This window comes from Oryzias latipes, chromosome 5 (genome assembly GCF_053564925.1).
Source record: "Oryzias latipes strain Hd-rR chromosome 5, Olatipes_Hd-rR_3.1".
Classification (NCBI taxonomy): Eukaryota; Metazoa; Chordata; class Actinopteri; order Beloniformes; family Adrianichthyidae; genus Oryzias; species Oryzias latipes.
Window position 1 is genome coordinate 24,790,339 of NC_136241.1, and position 25,447 is coordinate 24,815,785.

General features: G+C 38.4%; 1 long non-coding RNA gene across 1 annotated transcript in view; it reads left to right on the forward strand.

Annotated features, from left to right (window-relative positions):
• The window catches only part of LOC144992194 (uncharacterized), a 74,827-nt gene that overhangs the window by 17,992 nt on the left and 31,388 nt on the right, over nt 1–25,447 (forward strand). Inside the window, exon 3 of the long non-coding RNA XR_013656067.1 lies at nt 18,925–19,053. This is a non-coding gene — a long non-coding RNA (uncharacterized LOC144992194). The remainder of the gene's footprint in view (nt 1–18,924; nt 19,054–25,447) is intronic.

Below are 25,447 nucleotides of genomic sequence, written 5' to 3' on the forward strand. Positions count from 1 at the left end.
TTTAATTGCAACATGGCTGCCACACCACAATCATTTATTCCAGTATAAAAGCTCTTTAAAGACCAACTTTGATGACAACAGAGTTATTTTTTTTTGTTTGTTCTTGTGGCATTTTTCTGATGGAGGACATGTATAAAGAAAATGAGGCTTAAAATTCTGAATATTTCTTTATTAAAAATCATTGTGAATCAGGAGCAGACGAAAAAAGAGCAGTTTGAAAAAGATTGTTATTGTTACCTAGAAAATACGTTGGGCGGGGCCACAAGCTTCAGATCCACGTACGTTTTTGTTTTCCTTGTCTAAGCTGGAATCTGGCTCAGACCTGTACGGTTGGATAGCTCCAAAGTCATTTTTGTTGCACCGGTCATGTTAGGTTGGGGTGTGAGGGGCTGGAAGATAGCAGGAGAGACTGTAAACAGACAGCTCTCAGTTATAGGTGACTGGAAGGGGACGGAGTCGCTGCGCTCCAATGTCACCACCCACAACTCAGACAAAGCTTTTGGTAAAGTTCTGCCACTATGGAGAAATTGTGTCTTAGAAAACAACTACTTTTTTTTTTTTATGGCTAAAAACGGCATCATAACAACTAAAGGGCCACTGGAAACGCTTAAAAAAAACTCAAAAGATAATCAAAGGTGAGTCTATAACCTGGATTCGTTTATTACATTTGTTAATTTTTTTAAATTGAGACAATATCACTGACTTGCTCCCCTTTGCCACTGAAAGAGTGTGTGAGAATATCACTATTCACATCACAAATTGTGTAAATTATGAGGTTTAATCAGTGCATTTTTTCTGCTGTAATATTGCAACTTGTTCCTTTTACTTGCAATCTGGCCTAAGAATGTACTAAAAGTGCCTTTTTGTAAGCTAAGTTCCCTTATTTATGACGAAACTCCTGAGAAATCCAGCGTAAAACCATGTCAAATATTGGAAAAGGGCCACCTATTAGGGGCCCGAATGTGTGGAAGATAAAAAGAGATTTGCTTTCCTTTCCCTCCGCACTCTCTTCCAGCGCTGTCAAGCTCCATTACAATGGAAGACAACCTTCCAGCCTCACCTGCCGGAGCACTCATGCTAATCCACATCACACCAGTCACCAGCCAGGCCTTTGCTATCTAATGCATAATTTGGTGCCTAATTTGAAAGTGTTCTCTGCAGCCGTTTGTGCCGGCAGCCTCCCAGTCAGCAGAACATGTGCTGCGCCTTCTCAAAAGCTATTTTTATCTGGCCGCACATCTCTTGTTGATGTGTAACGGCGGAGGGAAGCGTCGACAGAAATGGAGCATTGCGCCTGCATTGTTGAGCTGAAAGAAATGGATTTATTGTCGAAGCCGTCTCCAAAGTCGTGCAATTATCTCTCCCGTGGTCATGAACCGCAGTGCCCCTCGCTCCTACGCAGCAAACTATTTGATACTTGTAAAGATTTAACCCCTTTTTTTGTCGACAGTCAAGAAATTTCACCAGTTTTCACCGTATTTTCCACGTGAAAAGCAGCATATTTTTTTTAAATGACAGTTAACATCCAAGTGGATTCATTCTTGCTGTTTCTTACTAAATTGAAGCGATACACAGTGCTTCGTCAAAATGTCGGACTTTTTTTTACTAGGAAGATTGGGAGTTAACGTGGTCATATTTAAATGTGTTTTGGTGGGATCAGTTGTTTCTTCTCTGAGTTGCAAACAAGGTTGGGCGCTATTGTGATTGAGCCAACATGGTTAACATGCAGCTGTGTCCATCTATTTTTTTGCGTGTTACTACTAAGGTTGGGAGTTTGCGTAGTCCCAGTCATGTTTGTTTTAGCGGTATCGGTCTCTTTTTTATGTGTCGTGAACAAGGTTGGGAGTCAGAGGTATTTTGAATACCCCACATTGCCTCTGGTGGAAGGTTGCCGCCATCAGCATGTGAATGTGTGTGAGCGTGGGTGAATGGGACTGTGACCGTAAAGCGCCGTGGGCCTTCCAAGAAGGTAGAAAACGCCCTTTATTAGTATACGCCATTTACCATGCCTAAATGGAGCGGCGTGAAGACCTCCCATCTCATCTGCAGTCGCTGCTCGCACTCTGGAGATGGGCTCCCTGTACAGCATTTGCCCATGTTGAGTGTTTTATCAGCAAACAATGCTTTGGATGCTTTGTGGTCTACCACAAGCTGCGCTTCTCACACATCAAGTGGAGAGCTATTACAGACTACTTGGGGATATGTGCGGTTGGTGGTGGTGGGGGGTGCCTTAGGACAAAGGCTCTTAGCTCTGCAGGAATTGTGCTGAGTGGAGCATTCGGGTAGACAAACCATGTCTTTATAAAGAGCTCAGCACGCTCCAGGAGGCTGATGTAAAAGGGGTGGAAAGCCATGACAAAATAAATACACAGCTTTTGTCCAGCAGACAGTCGTTTGGCAACATGCAGCCTCGGAAAAAAAAAAAATTGTCAGACATTTTTGGAAATGCTCTTTGAGATTTATAATCTGAAATGCTTTTCGGTTCTAAGCAGGAGCGTCAGGGCTTTGTAGCACCGGAAGGTAGATCTGCTTTCACATGCTCCGTGGGATTTAATCTGCAGATTGTGCTGCCACTCCGTGTTCTTTAGCGCTCCATCTTGATCCTTTTTTTGCTGAGGAACTTCTGGCAGAGCTAGGGTTTATGTGTAGAGTCATTATCTTCATCATCTATGAGTTCCTCAGCAAAAGGGAAACCCAGCAGAGGGACTGCATGGAGCAGTCTCCAGCCTTTCTCAGTTTAACGGACCAGTTTAATGTCAGACAACATCTTCATGGACCGGCCTGTCTGAGGATGAAATGGGCATCCAAATCTTTATTTGATATTTTTAGCCTCCAGTTTCCCTTTATTTTTGAGGGTAAAAATCTCCATTCCCTGTCTTAAACTTAATTTGTACACTAGATTTCGTGTAGGATCCACTAAAATGTGATATGAGCCATTTATCTTCGTCCAACTTCTTAAAGACCACGACACGTAGCCACGAAGTATGGAGTTTCAGTTTTCTGTAATACATGCGTGATATAGGTTTCATAATTCATAAGTGTTTCTTGCGTTTGTCATTCCTTGATGTGCACAGATGTCCATCCAGGTCTGTATGGGAAATCAGTTTTGATCTTTTCAAAATGATTGGTCGGTTGAGAATTACGTAGTTTCTGCATAATTATTATGCAAATCTTATGCAATTGTGTCTGATTTTTGCAAAATGAATACACAAGTTTGTGGCTTTCTACGACCGTTCCATATATGTTTAACAGACTTTTCACACATATACCACCGATATATAGCCTCTATGTCGCCTTTATGGCGCACATATCGCATGAAAAATACATTTAAAAAAAAAACGTATTCGATCCCTATATATCATTATAAAAATAAAACTCTAAAAAGCTGGAGACTGTCACATCATCTGGCTTGGAAAGTATGAAAGCCTTTTAGAAGTTTGTTGCGGTTATCACAAACAAAACTTAGTACAAATAAGACTGCGCGTTTGGTTGAAGTATTAAGTAGCCTTTACGGTAGGGCAAATAGCACCTGTTATTTAGGTGTTGCCAGCAGAATCTGTGGTGTTAAATACCTTTTTATTAAACAGGCTTTGAGATAAAAATAGATCACGTATATATATATATATATATATATATATATATATCTCTATATATATAAATCTCTCTCTCTCTCTCTCTATATATATATATCTATATATATATAGATATATCTATATATATATATATATATATATATATATATATATATATATATATATATATATATATAGATATATATAGATAGATATATATAGATATATATAGATATATATATATAGATATATATATATATAGATATATATAGATATTATTTATTTTTTTTTTTTTTTTTTATTTAAGCTTTGTTCAACCAGGAAAGTCCCATTAAAAAAAACATGCTTCATAGGTTGATTGGCAACTCTAAAGTGACCATAGGTATGACTGTGAGAGTGAATGAATGTGTGATCGTGGATTTTCTACCCTGCGACAGACTGGCGACCTGTCCAGGGCATCCCCTGCCTTCGCCCATAAGTGGCCGGGATAGGCTCCGGCAGCCCCATGACCCCGAAAGGGAAAAACGGTATAGAAAATGAATGAATGAATGAATGAATGAATGAATGAATGAATGAATGAAAGTCCCATTGAGATTTCAATACCTCTTTTCCAAGGCAGTCCTGGCCAAGAGGCAGCACATTTCAATACAAAAAACACACAAAAACAAACATTAAAACCACATACATCATAAACAGCAGTGGCACATTATTGTTTCAGTCTCTGATGCTTTGAGCTTGTTCGTAACCCTTGTGCTATCCTAGGCACTTTACCATTGGGAGTTGGGTCATTTAGACCCACTAGACAGTGTTCTGAAACTTTTTTCTTCAATGATTTGTGATCTTCACTGGTGTCCATGGATTACATGAAATCTTTCCACCTTTATCCACCTTTGTCATGGTAGGGAGAACACATCAATGTAAGGGTGGGGTCATAGCACAAGGGTTAAAAACACTTCAAGACATCAGTTCAGTTAGTTTCCAGTCTTTCTGCAGCATATTCCAGCAAAATCCAGCAAGCAAAATGAGCAGAGTGGACAAAGGCTATAGTGACGTCATTTTGTAATTTTAGGTTTTTATTTTTGATGCATTTTATTTTGTTTTCATCTGGGAATACCAGCATAAATAAACTGCCTTTCTGGCAGAGAAGTGGGTAATTAATGAAGTGAGGCCAGGTGTGAATAAATAAGACCCGAGCACGATGCTCTGGAAGATAAAGGAATCTGAAAACTAATTTTATTGAAACTGTAAAAACTCACAAAACAGATTCTTTAAGCTTTACATGTCAACTATTATTCTTACTACCACTTTCGGCTTCTCCCATCAGGGGTCGCCACAGCGAACAAGTCGCATGGTAAATTTGGCAATGTTTTACGCCGGATGCCCTTCCTGACGCAACCTTCTCAAACTGGGCTTGGAACCAGCAGAGGTAGAGAAGGGAACAGGGAGCAGCCCGGAGTCGAACTCGGGTTTCACGGATGGAAGGCGCCGCAAACCAGCATGAGCTAAACTATTATTCTTACTAAATATCACAATTATGAATTGTTGTCTTCTCTTGGAAAAGACAGTGTTTTAGCACCAGTTCATCTAAATAAAAAAGAAGAATCAAATTTTTGTGTCCCTCCCCCCCCAAAAAAAAGGTTAATAAAAACAAACCTAAAAATTCAAAACTAAATTTTATTTTGACCTCCTGATGAACGTTTCCTTTCCTCTCTAAATGTTCTTTCATGACATTCAAATTTTAAATGAGAAGAAAAAAAGAATATAGGTCCAGGGAGGGGTTAAGCTCTCTGCAGGGGTGTCTCTGCCCGAAGTTCACATTAAAAAAAAAAAACATTTCTAATCCACTTGAAGCCTCCTTACAGTCCTGGAGGTAAAGGTGTCCAAAGTATGATCAGAAACAGGTCTTTCTACAAGCAGGATAAAATATGTTAGACTGTCACAATTTGTATTAATATTTGCTTTCGAAAATCAGGGCGAGTTTTGCATCACTTTGTAATGCCGTTTGATCCAACTTGTCTTTTGAGAGTTCCTGTTTTGTATAATGTTGCAGTTTGGAATGCAAATGTGATTTTTCCACATTACTGGACAAAAATGATTAAATTGTTTTTCGTGTTTTTCTCTCCTGATTTCATCCAGTTGAACTTAAATGAGGGTATGATGCTAAAAAATGTCCATTAAGGCATAATATTCCTATTTATAACCATTAACTTCCTCAAAATTAAAGCAACTCATGTATAATCGATCATCTTAAATATATTTTATGTTTTTATGATCCGTGTTGTTAAAGAGTAAAACTAGCAGGATATAAAATGTATAAAAAGCTGATTTTCTGTGAAGGCAGGGAGAGCAAAGGCTGTTTTTTAGGCATTGTGTGAGACGGTTGACTATATGAGAACTGGACTGAGTGACCCCTCCCCCTTGGTTTCCAAACAGGAAGTACCTGCTGGCTCCAAAAAGCCAAACTCCCATAGACTTCTATAGAGAAGTAAAAAGTCATTCTATTTATCAGAATAAGCATTCTTGCTCTACTACCTTTTTTAAAAATAGGTTATTGTTAATCTTTATTTTGTTGTGTAAAAATATTTAAATAATGAACCGGCCAATCAGATGCCTCAATGAAAGTATTTGGTCTCACGTCATACATTTGAAACATATGATTTAAGATATAATTTTTAATAATAATTTTATTTTACCAGGAAATTCCATTGAGACTGCATCTCTTTTTCAAGGAAGACCTGAGCCAAAGGGAATCAATACAAAATAAATACAGTTAAAAAACAACTGAATTAAAATACATTACAAAATACAGATGCAATTAAAATTGAAATGAACAGTAGGGCAATGACTAATAGGATTAATTAAAAAGTGCTACAGATAGGTCATGGGTGACATAAATGATATAAACATAGGATTTCGTCCACTTTCGGGCCACTTCTCATTTACACTCAATGGTCTTAGTTAGGGTCTCTATGGCAACCATTCTTGCCCATTAGGAGTGAGCTTCTTAGACGTCTACATCCCCAACCCTTGAAAGTGAGCTCGGAAGAAGCTGTCAAACTTTTCAGATGTCAGACGTGGGGGCCACCAAGCACCACATACTTGTCTTGATGCATCTGGTTGGTTAGTTTGTAACTTGAACAACTTGTAATAAAAAAGGAATCAATGAAAAAACAAATTAGGATTAGCAAAAACATGTTAGAAAAAAGGTATCAGACCCAGAATTTTTGTTCTGACCAACAGAATCACAGAATATTTCTTTATAGACGTCTATGGGATTGTAGCTTCTTGAAACCGTCAGGTACTTCCTGTTTGGAACACTAGAGGGGAGGAGTCACTGAGTCCAGTTCTCATATACAGTCAATGTTAGACACTCAGATTTTGAAAAAAGTTAAGACCAGAGAAAACTGTCTCTGGATTTTAGTTGCACGTGGGAGCACTTTCTCACCATGATAACCAAGCAGACTCTTGTTCTTTTTGTTTTTCTTTTCATGTTCTTTTGGGCAATGGTTGCTGAAACATGTTGTGATTTCTTCATTTATGTTAGTTGTCGCCACCATTTGTTGCGCAACAAGAGTGGCTCACTTGGGGGAGAATGAGTTCTGAGAAGGAAGAAAAGTAAACCTACAAATATAAAAAACTGGTTACTCTTTGACTGTTGGACAGATGAGTCATATACAGATGCAGCACTTTCTGAATGATGCCAGGTTCCTTTTTTTTGTTTTTGTTTTTATTACATATAAAAAGAGTTTGTCACAGATTTTAACTGTTTTTGAACTGCCTTTAAGGTTTTCTATTTATTTCTATTTTGCTTTATAGTTTTTACCATTTCTGATTTTTGTGTGTGTGTGTCACGTTATTATTGTTTCAAATTTACTCTCCCCTAAAATGATAAGAACAATGATGGCCCCAGTTTACCTCACCAGGGCTATGGACACGCCCAGCAACTGGAGGGTTAGTGGTTAGGTAACTGAAGGGAAGAAAGGAGCCTGAGGGCTAGAGCTTGGAGCACGGAGAGGGTGACAGCAGATGTATTTGTTTTAGCTCCTTTTTACTTGCTGCTGTTTTCACATCTGTGCTTTGTGAGAGACCGGCGGACTGACTTTACTCCGAACAACGCAAGCACAAGAGAATAGAGAGTTGGGAAAGAAATACATGTAGTTTAAAACATCAAATCTGAATTTATCGATTAAATCGATGTCGTACTAAACCCTAACCTACAGCTAAAAGTTTTTCAGGGGTGTCCATACTATTCCTTTATCCCAGTAAGCTCACTACATAAAATATTGTAATTTTTTTTTAATTACGATAAATTTTTTAGTAATGAAATCTACAATAAAAAAATCCAATATAATTTTTTATGAGATATTGATTTGATTTGAAATGGTTTATTTCAAGTAGTCAAATAAGAATAATACACAAAAACATTACAATCATCAGTTATACAGTTATACAATGACCTATCAAACTCAGGATAATTAAACATAAAATAAAATATTGCTTGAAAGGGAGTGGATGGAAGTGAATTTATATAATCCCAACCCTGTTCCACCGTAACCATTTTAGTACATGATTTATCATTATCCAGTTCCTAACTTTTATCAGACAGAATTAAGAATCCTTTGGTATCAATAAGGAACATGACAAAGATGAATTACTTACATTATTATGTAAAAATTATCTAAAAAACTTTCTATTTTAGAAATCAATGGGAGATAAACTATAGATAACATCAATTGGGATTTGTTGAGGAACTTTGTACGTTTTTGTTCAGAACAACATTTATTTAATAAAAAAAAAAAAGCAAAGTGCCAACTGTCTTAAATTTGATCCACACATTTTGACATAGTGTAAATGTATTTTAAATAATTAATTATTAACAAATTTAACGTTATTTAAATGCAACAAGTAGTTACTATACTACAGAGTTTTAGGGCCAGTTTACACAAATTTTTTTTTTTAAATTACGACTTTTAAGTCGTGAATTTACGAGAAAGAAAGTCATAACTGTTAAATTCCGAGATTTTAAGTCGTAAATTCACGAGAAAAAACGCAAAAGATTAACGAGGAAACAAACACCAAAGTTTTCCGTTTATCGGAGCCTAGCTTGAAGATGAAAGTGGAACCGGCTTTCCGGGGTTCGGTGTCAGTAAAGTGGAGTTTCATATTTAAAATAAGGAGCTCAGAGACACATTTGGGTGTAAAGGACTGCTGCAGCCTTTTACTTTCCTTTTCATTCACACACTCTGAAGTTCATTTGTCTCATTACGTCATGAACCTGTCATCCGAACACCAAAGCGGAAGTAAACAGTGTTCCATACGCCCCCTCCTCCAGAGGAAATGTCCCGTTTCAACATAGAGCAATAAAGATGAATGCAAATAGTCTGTTTATATTAACATTAACGTCACACAAATGTAGAGATCTTGTCTTTGGAGGAGGAAGAAAGGATTGAAGTAGACAGCTGCAGGGATACTGATGGCTTCATCAACGGCTGCAGAGATCCTGGAAACCACCCATCAATAAATAAAACATTAATAATTCGTAAATCAAACAAATGAGCTTCCAAACATTTGGAACGTTATCAATGACCATTCAGCTTACCTGTTCAATTGAGTTTAGTCGGTCTGCTCTGCTGCTGCGCGGCGTTCACTTGCTGCTCTGTATGCTCATTTCGACTTTAATCTAGTTAATTTACGAGTTTTTTTCTCTTAAATTTACAAAAAAAATTCCCGTAAATTTACGAGTTAAAATCTCGTAATTTTCCTTTTTTTTTTTTTGATGGTCCCAAAACTCTAGTTTTAGAGTCAAGCTCAACAGGGTCTTCTTTCCCAGCTGATTCTGCCAAGCCCGTTCCCTTGGCTGTGGTTTCGCTAGATAGGAGGTAGGGACAGTGGGAATCTCGTTGATCCATTCATGCGCATCACTAATTAGATGACGAGGCATTTGGCTACCTTAAGAGAGTCATAGTTACAACAATGTTAAAACTTAATGAAAAGAAATGAATAGATGAATTATTCTCACCATAAAGTTTTGAAAAAATTAGCTAAACTTTTTCCCGCCAAAAGTGTATTTATGATTTCACTGAAGCAGCCTAGACTTTTCTATTAAGGATATCATTTTTAGTTTATTTTAGAAAACAAAAACACAGAATGTTTTTAAAATCTTATTATTATTTTGGGTAAATTCTATATACACAAATGTTGATTCCTTTAAAAATCGAACCATGTCTTTTTACATTTTATGAATAACTCTGCTCTTATTTTTTCATCCGTAAACTTCATGGAAAATAAACTTGCTATGGACCTTCAAAATATCACAGGTACCTTGCAGCGTTTTGATAACCCCGAAGTTATTGATCATTACAATGCCCATGTAAACCCTTTATTTTATTTTATTTATTTAAATCTTTTTTATTTAACTTTGTATTTTTCTGTATTATTGTTTTTAATGTAACTTTGTTGTTTACATTTTTTATACCTGGGGTAATTGTAACTTGTTGAATTCTTTTTACAATACTGTAAACCTCAAGTGATTTTTTTTCATTAAAAAAAACAAACAAACAAAAAAACATTTCAGTAAGGCAGCCCTTTTGAAATGAGGAGGAAAGGTCCTTCTACTGCCCCTAGTGGAATGATAATGAACTACAGAGCCGAGAACAGAAGTTACATACTATGGAAGCGATTCTGTAGCATAAATAAAAAGCAAAGTCAAAACCAGAAATGCTTTTTCATTTTCAAAATGAAGCTGCATTTTTTGACTCAAAAAATAAAAGGAAAAAGCAATCCACCAAAATGCTTTTTCATTTCCTTCCTCAACACAGCTTATTCTGTCACTTAATTAAAATTAAAATGAAAATGGTATTTGACATTTCATTTTGAAGACGTTCTCTGGTAAATGTGTAGCATAATTCATTTAGAAATGTCTAATTTCACATTTAAAATGGATTAATAGAAATGCTTTTTCATTTTCAAAATGAAGCTGCATTTTTTGACTCAAAATTAAAAAGAAAAAGCAATACTTCAAAGTGCTTTTTCATTTCCTTCCTCAACCCAGCTTTTCTGTCACTTAATTAAAATGATAAAGAGAAAGGTATTTGACATTTCATTTTCAAAAAGGTCCATGGTAAATGTGTAGCAAAATTCATTTAGAAATGTCTAATTTGACATTTAAAATGGATTAATAGAAATGCTTTTTAATTTTCAAAATGTAGCTGCAACAAATGACTCAAAATTAAAATGAAAAAGCAATATTTGAAAATGCTTTTTCATTTTATACTAAAAACCGCATATTCTGTGTCATAATTAAAATGAAAATGCAAAGAGGGGATTGCATTTGCATTTTCACATCCAACCTGCGCACCTTGTCGCAATATTCATTTAGGAAAAGCATTAGCAGAGGGGAGGCGGGGCGATGACGTCACTGCTTTCTCCGTGTGCCGGCCGCTGACAGACACACACACAAACACACCAGGAGGAGGCTGTGTTAGCGGCAGAGAAGACGGCTTTGAGTTAGTTGTGAACTTCTGATGACTTTCCACAGCTTCTCAGGACTACATAGCCGCATGTCCGCCTTCTGCGGTACTCCTCCTGACGCACCGCGGACAAGCTTTGTTCTGCGGACCGCCAGCTGCCTCTGCATAGCGGAGCGCGAAGCTCCCGATGATCGCTGAAGGCGGAAATGTTGCTGCGATCTGAGAAACCATAATATGAATTTGTGTTTCCAGTGGTGTCCAAACAAATTAAAGACTGATGTAATTCCCACATATTTACAAATTTATTTGCAGATTCACGCTGAATTTGCTGTTTGATGACAGCTGGAGCCCCATCAACAGACAGCAGATTTCTCCATGCTAAACGTTTGGTGGTTGGACCAAAATCACTCACTCAGCGCAAAGCTGCAGGAGACTATCTTCATCATATGCTTTTAACACAGAGTTAAGACTATATTTAAGGGCCTGCTCTGCTCGATCATATGTTTTTAAATCCGTGCGGTCAGATGACGCTGAAGTTTGGTTGCGATTCACAGCTTCGAGGGAGCTAAAGGAACATTCCGCTGAATTTTTCACATAAAGATCACCTAAAACCGGGTTCTGTTCACAAACCGCTGAACCTGGCCTGCTCAACCCTGGATCTTAATAAATCAAACAGCAAATTCCGCATGAAAGTGCACATAAATTTGTAAATATGTGGGAATTACATCAGTCTTTAATTTGTTTGGACACCACTGGAAACACAAACACACAATATTGCGACAAGGTGCGCAGGTTGGATGTGAAAATGCAAATGCAATCCCCTCTTTGCATTTTCGTTTTAATTATGACACAGAATAAGCGGTTTTTAGTATAAAATAAAAAAGCATTTTGAAATACTGCTTTTTCATTTTAATTTTGAGTCATTTGTTGCAGCTACATTTTGAAAATTAAAAAGCATTTCTATTAATCCATTTTAAATGTCAAATTAGACATTTCTAAATGAATTTTGCTACACATTTACCATGGACCTTTTTGAAAATGAAATGTCAAATACCATTCTCTTTATCATTTTAATTAAGTGACAGAAAAAGCTGGGTTGAGGAAGGAAATGAAAAAGCATTTTGAAGTATTGCTTTTTCTTTTTAATTTTGAGTCAAAAAATGCAGCTTCATTTTGAAAGTGAAAAAGCATTTCTATTAATCCATTTTGAATGTCAAATTAGACATTTCTAAATGAATTATGCTACACATTTACCAGAGAACGTCTTGAAAATGAAATGTCAAATACCATTTTAATTTTATTTTTAATTAAGTGACAGAATAAGCTGTGTTGAGGAAGGAAATGAAAAAGCATTTTGGTGGATTGCTTTTTCCTTTTATTTTTGAGTCAAAAAATGCAGCTTCATTTTGAAAATGAAAAAGCATTTCTGGTTTTGACTTTGCTTTTTATTTATGCTACAGAATCGCTTCCATAACATACAAGGGGTTCATAAGGATTTTCTTGATCATGCTAATGAGATGGGGGCCTCAGACGTGCGTATGTCAAATATCATACTAATGTTTAAATAGAGTTAAAAACTACAAAAGTCTACTGTTACAAAGGAGAAGATGACTCCTTGACTACTTGGAAAAATACTGCCGATTTAACCCACTTGATTCAAAATCTGAAAAGTCTTCTTTGAGGTTTTTCTCCTGCAGAACCCAGAGTTTCCCACGTGCCAGATGTATCATGGCTACCCATCCTTTGTATCCCACCCTTCTCTCCTGCTGCAGTGTTAATAATTCATTGGAGCTACATGTCTTAGGTTGTTGATCTCCATGCGAGTACTCCTCAGATCACCCCATGGGCAGGAGAATTCAGTGTCGGTGCATCACGGGCTGCAGGAAGACAGAAACTCCCCAGAGATTCAGGAGCTCTCCCCTTGAATGCTGTGACCCTGCGTTGTGGCGGCACTATATTTATGAAGCGGCAGACAGATTGACAGGAGCAGAATAATCCAGAGTATTTATGAGCACAGAGGAAGACCTCTAAAAAAGAGAGAGGTGGGTAATGAAAGATGATGCTGATGCTGGGTGAAAACACAGTGCAGAATAGATGAGGCTAATATTAAAGTAATCTAATAGTGCGAATCAAATGCATGCAGTATTGTATCAAAGGAGGAGTCTTGGCTTGAGGTGGTAAGGAGCTGTCAATTCAACAACGCGTTCTTCCTGCTGCTGAATGTGGTTCAATTTAGCAGAGGTTAAAACCCTTTGATATGACTTGACAATTCTCCTGTAGAAATATTACCATTCCCACTGAGGGGGGGCAGAGGGAAGCTATGAAAAACAAAGACAGGAGGGAACGTCTGCTTCAGACTTCATCAGTTTACCCCAGATCATGGAACGACCAGAACAGTTCCCCGAAATGTCTAACTTTTAAGGAAAGTATGCAATGACATGAAATCTGACCTAATTGATTATCATCATATTACATACATTTAAACCATTGTCCGGGTGAATACTCGATTCTGATTGGCTGCTGGGTGTGAATAAAAAAGTGATGACGCACAGTGACAACTGCACACCCCGAAAAGAAGTTCCGATCACTTATCTCAAATCTTCTTTATCACTGCGCAGGCTTCTTTAAAACAACCTTTAGCTTCATCATCTGGACAAAAACAACTGGTAAGAGGTGAACTTTCTCTCTGAACTGATGCCTTATTCAACCCATCGGGACGATCAACATATATATATCGCTTTATATGGCTGAATCTTGACTGCAGCGGTGATGGGGCGCATTGTCACGTTACCATGGAAAGGCGCTGCACGATGTAACAATTAGTCCGCTTTCGTGAAAAAGCGATTCAAATCGGAAAAAAACAAGGATTAAGGACTAAAAACTGGTTAATGTTTATTTCTTTTGTAAGTAACCATGGTTTAAGTGGGTTAATGGCCTTCGAAGTGTGCGTTATCACTTTTTAATGCACTTCGCGGAAGCAACCGTCCTCCGCTTTGCGTCGGATGGTCCGGGCTTCCACACCGTGCGTTAAAAAGAGAAACTGCACACTGCGTTGGCCATTAACCCTTACGTTTTTCATTTTTTTTACAATGTATTACTACTTTAACCCTCTACCACAGAACCTCAACACTTCTTCCAACTTCAATCTCATCAGACTTTTACGGTACTGGTATTTTCTAAATATTATTAAAATATTATTTAAAGAAATGGAATCCATTCTTTCAACAAATTTATTAGAAGCATCCTTGTAATGTTAGATGGTCGGTTGCTGACTATTGTGCAGTGGCATGGTTTGTGGGAACAGCTATTTAAAAAAATTCCATATTTGGAGTTAAGACTCCTGGTTTTTGTCTGTTAAATGCAGATTTCTTTTATTTTGAAATCAAAGGCTGTTCTTTTTCCTCGCTGGCTTTTCTCTGTGAAAAGAAACTTTTCAACCCGTTTGTCTTGTGGTAAGTTTGCTCGCTTGGGGTTAGCGCTCGGTGAAGCCACTGTAAGAAAGCAGTGGAGGGGTTTTCGACGTGGCTGAGCGAAAAAGAAAGTCTGATCTGGTGGAGGGAATCTGGTAGTTTTTCAAAATAAGACTTCCTTTGAAATCGGATTGGAAATAAAAAAGTGCAGGTGACTTTTTCTTCTTACTCTGTGGCCAACGGACTGGTACCGGTCCTGATTCGGGACCACTGATATCGATAGATAAAAAAGTAAATAGCTGGGGAATTCATTGGATCAGACAGGTTCAGGTGAGGACGTGCGAGTCTGTACGTGTTTGGTTTATTGAGATACAGCAGCATGTTTGTGCTGACAGCAGCTGGGTTCTTGTTGGGGGTTTAGGGAAAAATCGATTCTGCGATATTTATTTTGGGGATAATAATATTGATTAAAAATACTGTCAAGACGATATTTATTAAATCACTTATGGGCGTCCTTCAGCGTCTGACCCTTGTTTTCCACTTAAACCCAGACTGCTAATGGGCAGCACTGAGCCTCTTTGACAACAAGATCTCGTGACAATCCGCTTGTGTTAAATGCTAAATGTCCAGTTAGCCTCCTAGTTTTTGTCTTTATGAGACATGTACTTACTTTTTGCTTGGGATAAGTAGCTCTCTGCCATGTTACTGCCAATACCATGTAAAAACGCGGGTTGTGGCGAGTAACACTTGAAATGTATCCCAACATTTCTCACAGTCGAGGTTGATGGAAAAGGAAATAAACTTATAAAAATAGGAGAATTTTTGCCTCTGCAGATAAAACTGAGCATAGTTCCTGACATGAACTCATTCATTAATACAAAAAAATAGAGATTCGCTTCATATTTTCAAATCGGTCTATTTTTTTTTTTTTTTTGGTATTGTCAATGAAAATGTCATTTAAAGATGAGTCACTACATCAAGCGCATCCAAAGTCAGTATCATTTTACTGAATGATGATGCATATCTTCAGAAAGCAGTTTTGTTTTTGCCTTTTTCTCCAGCAGAGAAAAATCCAGCCGGGTGGATCGGCAGGCAGCAGTTCAGATCTTAATCTGACTGATAATTTATGGCGCAAAATAATGGCTGTACTCTGCAAAGCTGATCTGTCAGCAACGATATGGGCAGATTGGAACCTGATTGATGAAAGAATATTGTTTTTCATTAATGAAGTCCATACCTCAAAGAACACAAGTTGTCATAAGGAAGCGGAGAAGGCGTGACGAAGCACATTTGCTTCCCGGCTCTGCGATTTCTCCCATGATTGAGCGACTTTCTAGCATTTGATCTTTAATTGGAATTGGGTCACGTTTCCATGTAGATTTTACAAAGAAAGAATGGTCAATGAAAGCATTCTTCCTTTTCTTCTTCTGTATCCTACTAGAAGTTGAGTTTCTGTGCATTTAGCCTGCAGACGATGAAGGCGCCGCTGACAAGCCTGAACCGCGATGCACAGTCTCCAAGAGACAATAGAGTTGGCGAATGTTGTCTCATCTCATGTCTCTGCCAAGTTAACATGCCCCCACACACACAAACACACACACAAACTCGCACAATCCAGTGCCAACAGCCTTTCTTCCCTCACAGCCCACCCACCACCACAAGCCATCATATGATGGATATAGGTGTTGGTGGGAACACACAGAAACTGAGTTTGCTCTTCTGTAAATTGATCTCATATATGTACAAGAATAAGGGGAGGGATAATTCAATCATAAAAATTACAGCAAATGGACGCTCCTGCAAGACTGGAAATTGTTTGGCAGCTTGCATCCGCGCTGCACCTGAGACTCCGCTTCCACACACGCTGCTGGCTAATTTTATTACTTAAAAGAGCAGCCTCCACCACTGGCCTGTTGTCTAAGGTTACCATCCTCCTCCTCCTCCTCCTCCTCCTCTTCACACTCAGTGTTTGTGGCTTTTTTAGTGCGCATTTGCGTGGATTTCGATCTTTCCTTGACTCTAATGAAGGTCATAAAAATGATCGCATATTCCGATCACGCACTCCTGCTGCAGGATTTTGGGTCAAAACCGTCCAAGAGATGGGAATTAATAACTGCAAACAGTTATTCGCTGATAGGAATTCATACACCGCACATCATTAGGTATATATATTTTATGGGTATGTTTATCATTAGAAGCTCAAGGAGAGGCAACCTGCAGTTTTAACTAACCCTCGTTACGAATGCATGCAGCTCTGCCACAGGTCACGAAAAAATGAACGGCCCAATGCCGCATCATGAGACCAAAACATTTTCTGAACTGCAACTTTGAGGCCAAATTTCTTCTAAAAATTAGAACACACAAGCCCAAAAGTCATACCAATAGCTAGTTATGGTAGTTAAATAGATATTGAAGGTATAGGAACAATCTTGGATCGGCAACATTTAAAAATTGGATCAAATTTTAGACCTCCTAAAAATACCTCTTTTGTAAAAAACCTGAAAAAATGAAAAAGAAAAAAGTAACATTTAGATGAAACTACTTTATGCTGTATGCTATGGTCACAAATACAAGTTCCGCCAGCCGTCCGGTTGCCTGGGGGTATATAAACTGCCTATCTACTGAGCAACCACTGCCTCACCCAACAACTTCCTCGTCCTTCTTGAGCGTGTTGTGCAGAAAGCACTACTTTTTTCCTCATAAATCCTACATAACCATTTCCATCATATTAGGTACCTGCATTTCTGAGACCCCTAACTCATTAGCATGATCCAAACTCTCCTTAACCCTTGTGCTATCTTAGATAACCCCACCCTTACATTGACGTGTTCTTCGTACCATGACAAAGGTGAAAAGATTTCATGTAATCCATGGACACCAGTGAAGATCACAAATCATTGAAGAAAAAAGGTTCCGTTCACTGTCTAGTGGGTCTAGATGACCCAATTCCCAATGTTAAAGTGCCTAGGATAGCACAAGGGTTACAAAACCTCAATGGATATAACTTGGTCAATGTTTTCTGCCCTGTAGTTCATCATCATTCCACTAGGGGCAGTAGAAGGGCTTTTTCTGCTCATTTCAAAATGCCTACTTCCATGAAATCTTATAGACACTTTTGGTGGCAAAAGGTTTTGCTATTTTTCAAAACTTTATGGTGAGAACGACTCATCTAATGTTATTTATTATTTAAAATGACTACTTTGTTAGCAGAATGACACTGGGTTTCCGGTGAGGCACTTTTCTTAATCCATAACACATTTTTTTTTACTGTATGTTAGAGTTTATCGTTTGCAGTGAAGCAGAGAAGTGTCGTCACACAGCAAATGCAGCGTAATCTAAAACTGTGGGTGGAGATTAAGATGGTTAGGGTGGATAATTCCGGCCTTATCTGGATTGGAATGAACTTCAAAGACAGAAATATGCACTTCAGCACATAAAAGCTGACGTTTCTCCAAATCTGGATGACGCAGGAGCAGTTTGTGCTGCTGCAGCCACTGTCTGATGTGATCTCGCAACAGCAGCGAGGTCTGACCCGGGCCTCTGCGGTGCAACCCTTGCATGGAGGATTAATGGGAGCGGGGGCTCTGCTGATGCATGCGCCCGCTCCTCTGGGGGGTCTCCGTAATTCACGTTGTCAGCTGAGGGGCCGGTGCCGAGCACCTACCCGGAGCTGTCTCTCATCATCACGCGCAGTCGAGGGGCTGTCAGAACAGATGAAGCCACCAGCTCAGCACTGTCGAGGAACATTGAGTCGTAATTCACAAAGCCCTGCCCCCGACAGGCCGCGCCGAGGCCAGGTCCTGCCGCCAAACGCTCACGCCTGATCAAGGATATGCCTCGAGTTAAAACCACAAAAGAGCCAATTTGCTGCGATTTAGATTAGCGGTGACTGACTCTCTGTGTCCCCTGCTCATTAGATGCTGGTATCTACAATAGCTGACGCTTTCAGCTCAGAGGAAGAAGCCTCAGTGTCATCTTTGCAAAAAGCGATAGGATCCAGCATTTGTTAGCTCAACTATATAAGGGAGACAAGAGTGGATCAAATCATTTGTTTCAATTTAAGATTAAAGCAGCTGCTGTGAAAGTAAAGAGACCATTGACTGTATATGAGAACTGGACGGAGTGACTCCTCCCCCTCATGTTCCAAGAAGCCAAAATGAACAGCGATTATATTTTGTCGGAATTATTCTTGGGTTGCCTTTTTTTTAAGTTCTTGCTAATCCTAATTTAATTTTTAGATCTCTTCAAGTCATAAACTGGCCAATCAGATAACTCAATAAAAGTAGGTGGTACCTGCTGGCCCCTACTTCCAAATTTTTAAACATTTGATTGACTGGCGAGGACCTCCGAAAAGCTCCATAGAAAGTTGACTCAGGCTAGTTCTGACCAAACAGTTCCTGCAAAGATCATCCTTGTAGCACACGGTTTCAACAGCATCAGCACTCAGTCATCATTGATGTTTTTCTTAATTAGAGTGAAGTAAGGAGGAGAGAGTCGGCTGCCTAGAGGTGAAGGACTTCTGGTGTCCGGCATCACTTGCACCAAAGGGCTTCATAACTGACTCCTCGGTCTCTAGCAACCCCTTGAAAGAGCAGCACTCAGGTAAGAATGCTTCACAAACAGACGTTTTCACTAACCATGTAAATATTGCAGACTGAGGGTAAGATGTAAACATGAACATTTACAAAAAAGCAGATTCTTCTTTGATTACGGAAGGATTTTTCAAAAGTGCTAATTGAAAATCGTAATTAAGGACATATCATTTCTACACCTACAACAATTTAATGTTCCGATGCTGCGTTCACATCGGCCTTGGCAACGTGCATCCAAATACAGCTTCCAATGAAAAGTCCATGTAATGGCGCATAGAGGCACCTTTTGGGCTTCCGCGTTTAAAACTCTAGGTCCAAAAAAAATAAAATAAACTCTAGGTGCAAAATGCACAAAATGTTGAAAGTTTAAACAGTTGAACTTGTGTGATGTATGGATGGCATCGTTTTAAATTCATGGAAGTACCAACTGCTTGAAAATCAATCATGAAGAAGAAATGAATAATTGAAGTTTGTGTAGAGCCGAAATTCCTCAACGCCACATTCTTCATATATCGCAATAGAGCTGTGACAGAAAAAGCATGGAGCAAGATTCATGAGATCTGCGCCGCTTCCACATTTCTTGACAAGCCTCTTCCAACTGTAGGTACATGCGCTGGTATCGGATAGCGACGGTCCTTTGTGTGAACATGCGAAAAGCGAGTTTGAGAACCCACTTTGAGGGCATTCTTGAAATGCCCAGTTTGTACTCAACATAAGACTTGAGACCCTCACTCCAATCATTGCTGTGCAGCAACCCCTCCCCCGTTCCCGTCACCCATAACTGAGAGCTGTTACTTAACATAAGCAGTGCAACAAAAATGAAGAGCAACATTGGAGCTATCCAACCGTACAGTTTTGAGCCAGATGTGAGCTCAGACGAGGAAAACGAAGACGTATATGGATCTAGTCATCTACAAATAGATGCAACAGAAAAGAACGATTTTTGGCTAAAAACGGCATAATTAAGACTACTAGGACATGATAAAATAGATCAAAAGATAATAATAGTAGATCTTTAAAAGAAAAGTTTTGATAAGTTTACTGTAGGACATATAAAAAGGACAAAATAGGAGAGAAACACAAAAAGTAAAGCACTTTATCAACAAATAACATTTCTTTTGTCATCTATCAAACAGGGAAAATAATAAACACGATCCATTTTGAACATTTGCCTTTGACAAATATGCAATATCATGATTCCTGGCAGAGCAAGCAACAGGAGTGAAAAAAAAAGGATTAATCATCTGTGACGCTGGGTTTTTCATCTAACTTTTAGAATTTTGTTTAAAGGTGAATCATAAATCTTATTATGGCAAAGGTTTCCAACGGAGTCACGCCCGTTTGGGTTATTTAGTCAGTTTAAATCTATACACTTTTTTCCCCTAAACTTTTCCATAGAGATCACTATTTTGTATGTTTCATTCTTTGTTTTAGCTTTTGTTCGTTGGCTAACACGATCACCGGTCATTGATTGATTATTTTTTAGATTTTCTGTGGTGTTCTCCTTGTTTTTCAGTTGGCTATGAAAAAAAAACCTCTTTCCATCATTGTTATAAATCAGTGTACGGCAGCAGATCATTCATCCAAGAGCCACTTTCATCTACAGTCGCATGGAAAAAAAGCAATCGTTGTCACGAAAACGTAAAACTCGCCCGCTCCCTGCCTTTGTTTTCAAACTGTAACTGTCAAAACTCGTGTTTTCTGCTTCGTCTTGTCGTGGCGTCACTCTTCTCTTTCCCTGACAGATGTGAGTTCATGCCTTCCTCCCGTTGTGTGAATGGTGTCAAGTCTTTCTTTTTTTTCAAAAGGGAATGCAGGAATGTTTATGACATCTCTTTTTATTTTTCATGCGCAGTTTAGCTAGTCACGTCAATTTGTTTCTTGTTGCTGTGACATCCTGTCTGCTCTTCTTTTATTTTCTGCATTCATTTCTGAATGAAGATGTTTATAAAGTATCTTATCATCATTAAAATAGTATAATTCTATCTTATTTGTCTCAGTTTTGGTCCTTACATTTGATATATCTCACATAGATCTCCAGTCAAATAATTTTAGTTGAGAAGACCATAAACGTATAACTTTCAGCCACAGAGCTGCATGTTTTCATGTAAAAGGATCGAAAAAGTACATTATAATTTATTCACATCACAGACATAATCATTCTTTGTGAAAGCATTATGGGTATTCTTTTGTTTATCTTTTTAATACAATTCCCATTCCTAGTTTTATTGCACTGCACATTGGTAAATTAGACTAGTACCATCAACCTGGTTATGGAGACAGTGACAGATTATTATATTTATTTTTAATAATTTGCTCCTGCAATGTGAATCATTTTCTGCTGAAGTCACCAAAAGAGATTAATGGCAACATTGAAATAATAAACCTTAATTAGAGTCTTCAAATAACCGGAACATTCGGAAACGATGGCCCACGTCACCATATCATGGATTTTTAAAAGGAAAAAAACATACATATGTATATATATATATATATATATATATATATATATATAACTTTTATAGATCCATTATTGATCTATTAAGCGTGGATCGATTCAGATAGATTTATCGATTTTATCAACCCAGCCCTAGAACTGAGGCTCCTAGATTTCCGTCTTAGGTCTCACATTTATCTCCTCCTAAAGGTCATGTTTTATGTCACTTTTATGGAGCTCATGCTATCTCTTCTCTGTTAAACACTTGGAATTGTTTGTGCTTGTGAGGTGGTAGAGGAACTGTAACTCCTTTTCCCTAAGACAGATATTTTTCAAAGGGGTTTTCTCAATTGGTCTGGACTATTAAAGCAACTGATAAATAATCTTTTTTCACATTTTTTTAAAATACAATTTATGTGTCATTCAGACTGACAGGCAAAAACTGCAACGTGATGTTTTAATGAGACCAAACCGCAGCAGGGAGCAACCAGGCTTCTTGTTGTTTTCATTCTCCTGGTTTAAGCAAATAAAGTGACATGCACTGCAGCATAAAGACGAAGAGGAGAAAAGATTGGGCAGCACTGTTGTTTTCTCTGTAAAAAGGACGGACTGCCAACTGAGTCAGGTTTCCTGTCAGTTAAGTGACTGCATACATGTCAGATTTGGGCTCCACACTGACAGTGATGTGTAGCTAGGACTCCATGAGACCTGGAAGGATAGAGACTTCATGGTGCCCTGGCATTCTCCTTCACAAATGAGGAGGAATACTTTAGGTGTAGCCAAATGAATTAAAAGAAGTTCTTTTTGCTGAGGAAATTTTTTTACTCATTTTTTTGTTGAGTAGTGGTTGACAAAAGCGCAATTGTTTTTTGTAAAATCCTGCTAGCATAGCTTCAGTCTAGATAACAATGAGAAAAATTAAATTTTTTTTTTTCATTTTCTTCAGTTTTTTATTTATTATTTTACTTTGAGAGTTTAGCACTTAATAAATATTTTTGTAATGTTATATGTTCTTAAGAAAAATAATCTTTTTGATTTTTCTTTTTTTATCGTCAAGCTTTTTTCTTGATAGATGTAGCATTTATGTGGTCATTTTTATTTGCCTAGCTTTGTAAAACTTTAGAACTGTACAAGTTTAAAGGAGTTAATCATTTTTGCACAGGGTTTTCAGCTTCATCAAAGGAAGAGAAATTAATCTGTCAATTCTCTTCCAGTGTATTTCAACAGGAAATTTGCATTTGTAATGACTTTTCAGATTTCCTACCCCAAGTAGCATTCCTTACTATTCGCTCTGCTATACTTACTAGTGAATCTTACAATGCCTTGCAGTAATAAATGACTGACATTGGTGGAATTATGTACCCTAAAATGAAATAATATTACAAATAAAAGTGGCCTGCTATATTTTAAATTGCTGTGCCTTTGTAGACTTCTAACACATTTGAAAATCATTATCACTCATTAATCATCCCCCGGTTTGCTCCCATCCTGAGTTTAAAATTCCTGTTATCTGATCTAGGTCACCTTTTGAAAATTAAGTGCTGTTAGCGTCAAGATTCATATGCCAACCTTGTGCTGGTGGTTTTTTTTATGTTGTTAGTTATCCTTTATCTCTGAAGAGAAGCTTAGTTCCTGTCTCAGCTGGAGGCTTTGCAGAACAGTCACAGTTCTCTGCTTTTGGTCTCTCAGCTAAAACGCAAGGGCAGGCTAAAAAGTTGTGCATGCATACATACATACATGCATACACACACACACACAAATGCACACACCCACACACACACACACACATGTATATACATAAATACATACATACATCCATATATATATATATATATATATATATATATATATATATATATATAAATCGCTCAAAATTCCTCTTCTCTGGTCTCTTTGCCTCCTTTATCATAGCGTTGATACTGTGCACCACACATCAGAACTGCCCTAGTCCTTGGTGGCGTAGATTAAGTAAGGTACAGGAAACATCATTCCTCAGAGAGTTTGGTCCATAATGAAAATGATGCCATCATGCTGTTGCTACAGATTTGTCGGCTGAACACCCATGATGCCAATCTCCCCTTTATCACATCCCAAAAGTGCTCTATTGAGTTGAGATCTGGTGACTGTGGAGGCCATTTGAGTCTGGTGAACTCATTGTCATGTTCAAGAAACCAGTCTGAAATGGTTCCAGCTGTGGGTCATGATGATTTATCCTGCTGGAAGTAGCCATCAGAAGATGGGTACACTGTGTCCACAGTATGTCAAAAATATCCCCCACACCTACCAGCAGCCTGAACAGTTAATACAAGGCAGGATAGATCCATGCTTTTATGTTGTTGACACCAAATTCTTAATGTACTATCCAAATGTTGCGGCAGAAATGGAGACTCATCACACCAGGAAACATTCTTCCAATCTTTTATTGTCCAATTTTGGTGAGTCTGTGTGAATTGTAGCCTCACTTGCCTGTTCTTATACCCGGTGTGGTCTTCTGCTGCTGTAGCCCATCTGCTTCAAGGTTGGACATGTTGTGTGTTCAGAGATCCTCTTCTGCAGACCTCGATTGTGACCAGTGGTTATTTGAGTTCCTCTTGTCTTTCTCTCAGTCGGAATCAGTCTGGCCGTTCTCCTTTGACCTCTGGCATCAACAAGACATTTCCGCCCGCAAAACTGCGTCACTGGATATTTTCTCTTTTATGGACCATTCTTGTTGAAAATCCCAGTAGATTAGCAGTTTCTGATATAATTAGACCAGCCTGTTTGGCACCATTAACCATGCCACATTCAAAGTCACTTCAATCACCTTTCTTCCCCATTCTGATGTTCGGTTTAAACTGCAGCAAATCGTTTTGACCATACCCGTGCGATTGGCTGATTAGAAATTTCCCGTTAACGAGCAGTTGGACAGGTGTGCCTATAAAACTGGCCAGCCAGTGAGCGTGTGTTTTTATGTTTATATTAACATTAACCCTTGTGCTATCTTATATGACCCCACCCTTACGTTGACGTGTTATCCCTGCCATGACAAAGGTGGATAAAGGTGGAAAGATTTCATGTAATCCGGACACCAGTGAAGATCACAAATCATTGAAGAAAAAAGGTTTAGCGCACTGTCTAGTGGGTCTAGATGACCCAACTCCCAACGTTAAAGTGCCTAGGATAGCACAAGAGTTAAAGTTAGACAGCCCTGACGTGTGATTCGCGTTAAAAGTGAACATAGCTTTAGTGAACACTCACAACACGCAAAGGTAAATAAGGGTAAAGTGATGCACAGCGATTTTTATTTTTTCCCCAAACATCCCCTCCCCTGAACCCGTTACTGCTGTTAAAGTGACAAATGCGTGCCCCTTGCGTGCAGCCTGGCTGTTCAAAATTAGCAAATTCGTGGGCATTCTACAGGCACCCTATAGGCCTTCATCATTTACGAAATTCCGTATGTCGGTGTAAGGTGTGCATATGACAATAAAATCTCCTGGAATCCTTGAATTTGCACGAGGTCAGTAAAGGGTCAGCCTTACCAAAGACTAAAGTGATGTAAGAACACCGTATGGCACTTTACAAGTGTGTGTAACTTACATTATCCTTACAAATACTTTAGGATACAATTACCACATGCATGATAATTGTGCGGTAGATTTTCATGACATCCCTTAAGGTGGCCTCAAGGGAATTGCAAGACACACCACTTAAGATCCGACCGTCCCTCTCTACGACCCTCTACGGGGTCGGCCAACTGAAAAATGCACAGCATTCATACAGATGAATGCAACTAAGGCCTGAAACCTGAAGACACGTGTCAGGCTCTTCTGAAATCTTGGTTTCTTCTAGGCGTGGAGCATAAAGGTGACACTCTACAGCTTCAAAACGTTTTAACTTTTCCTATCATTCACACAGGTCTCTTTTGATCTCAAGTTTTCAAATTCAGTTTATGGCTGCCATGTTTTCTTGAACTTATGGATGTAAAGTA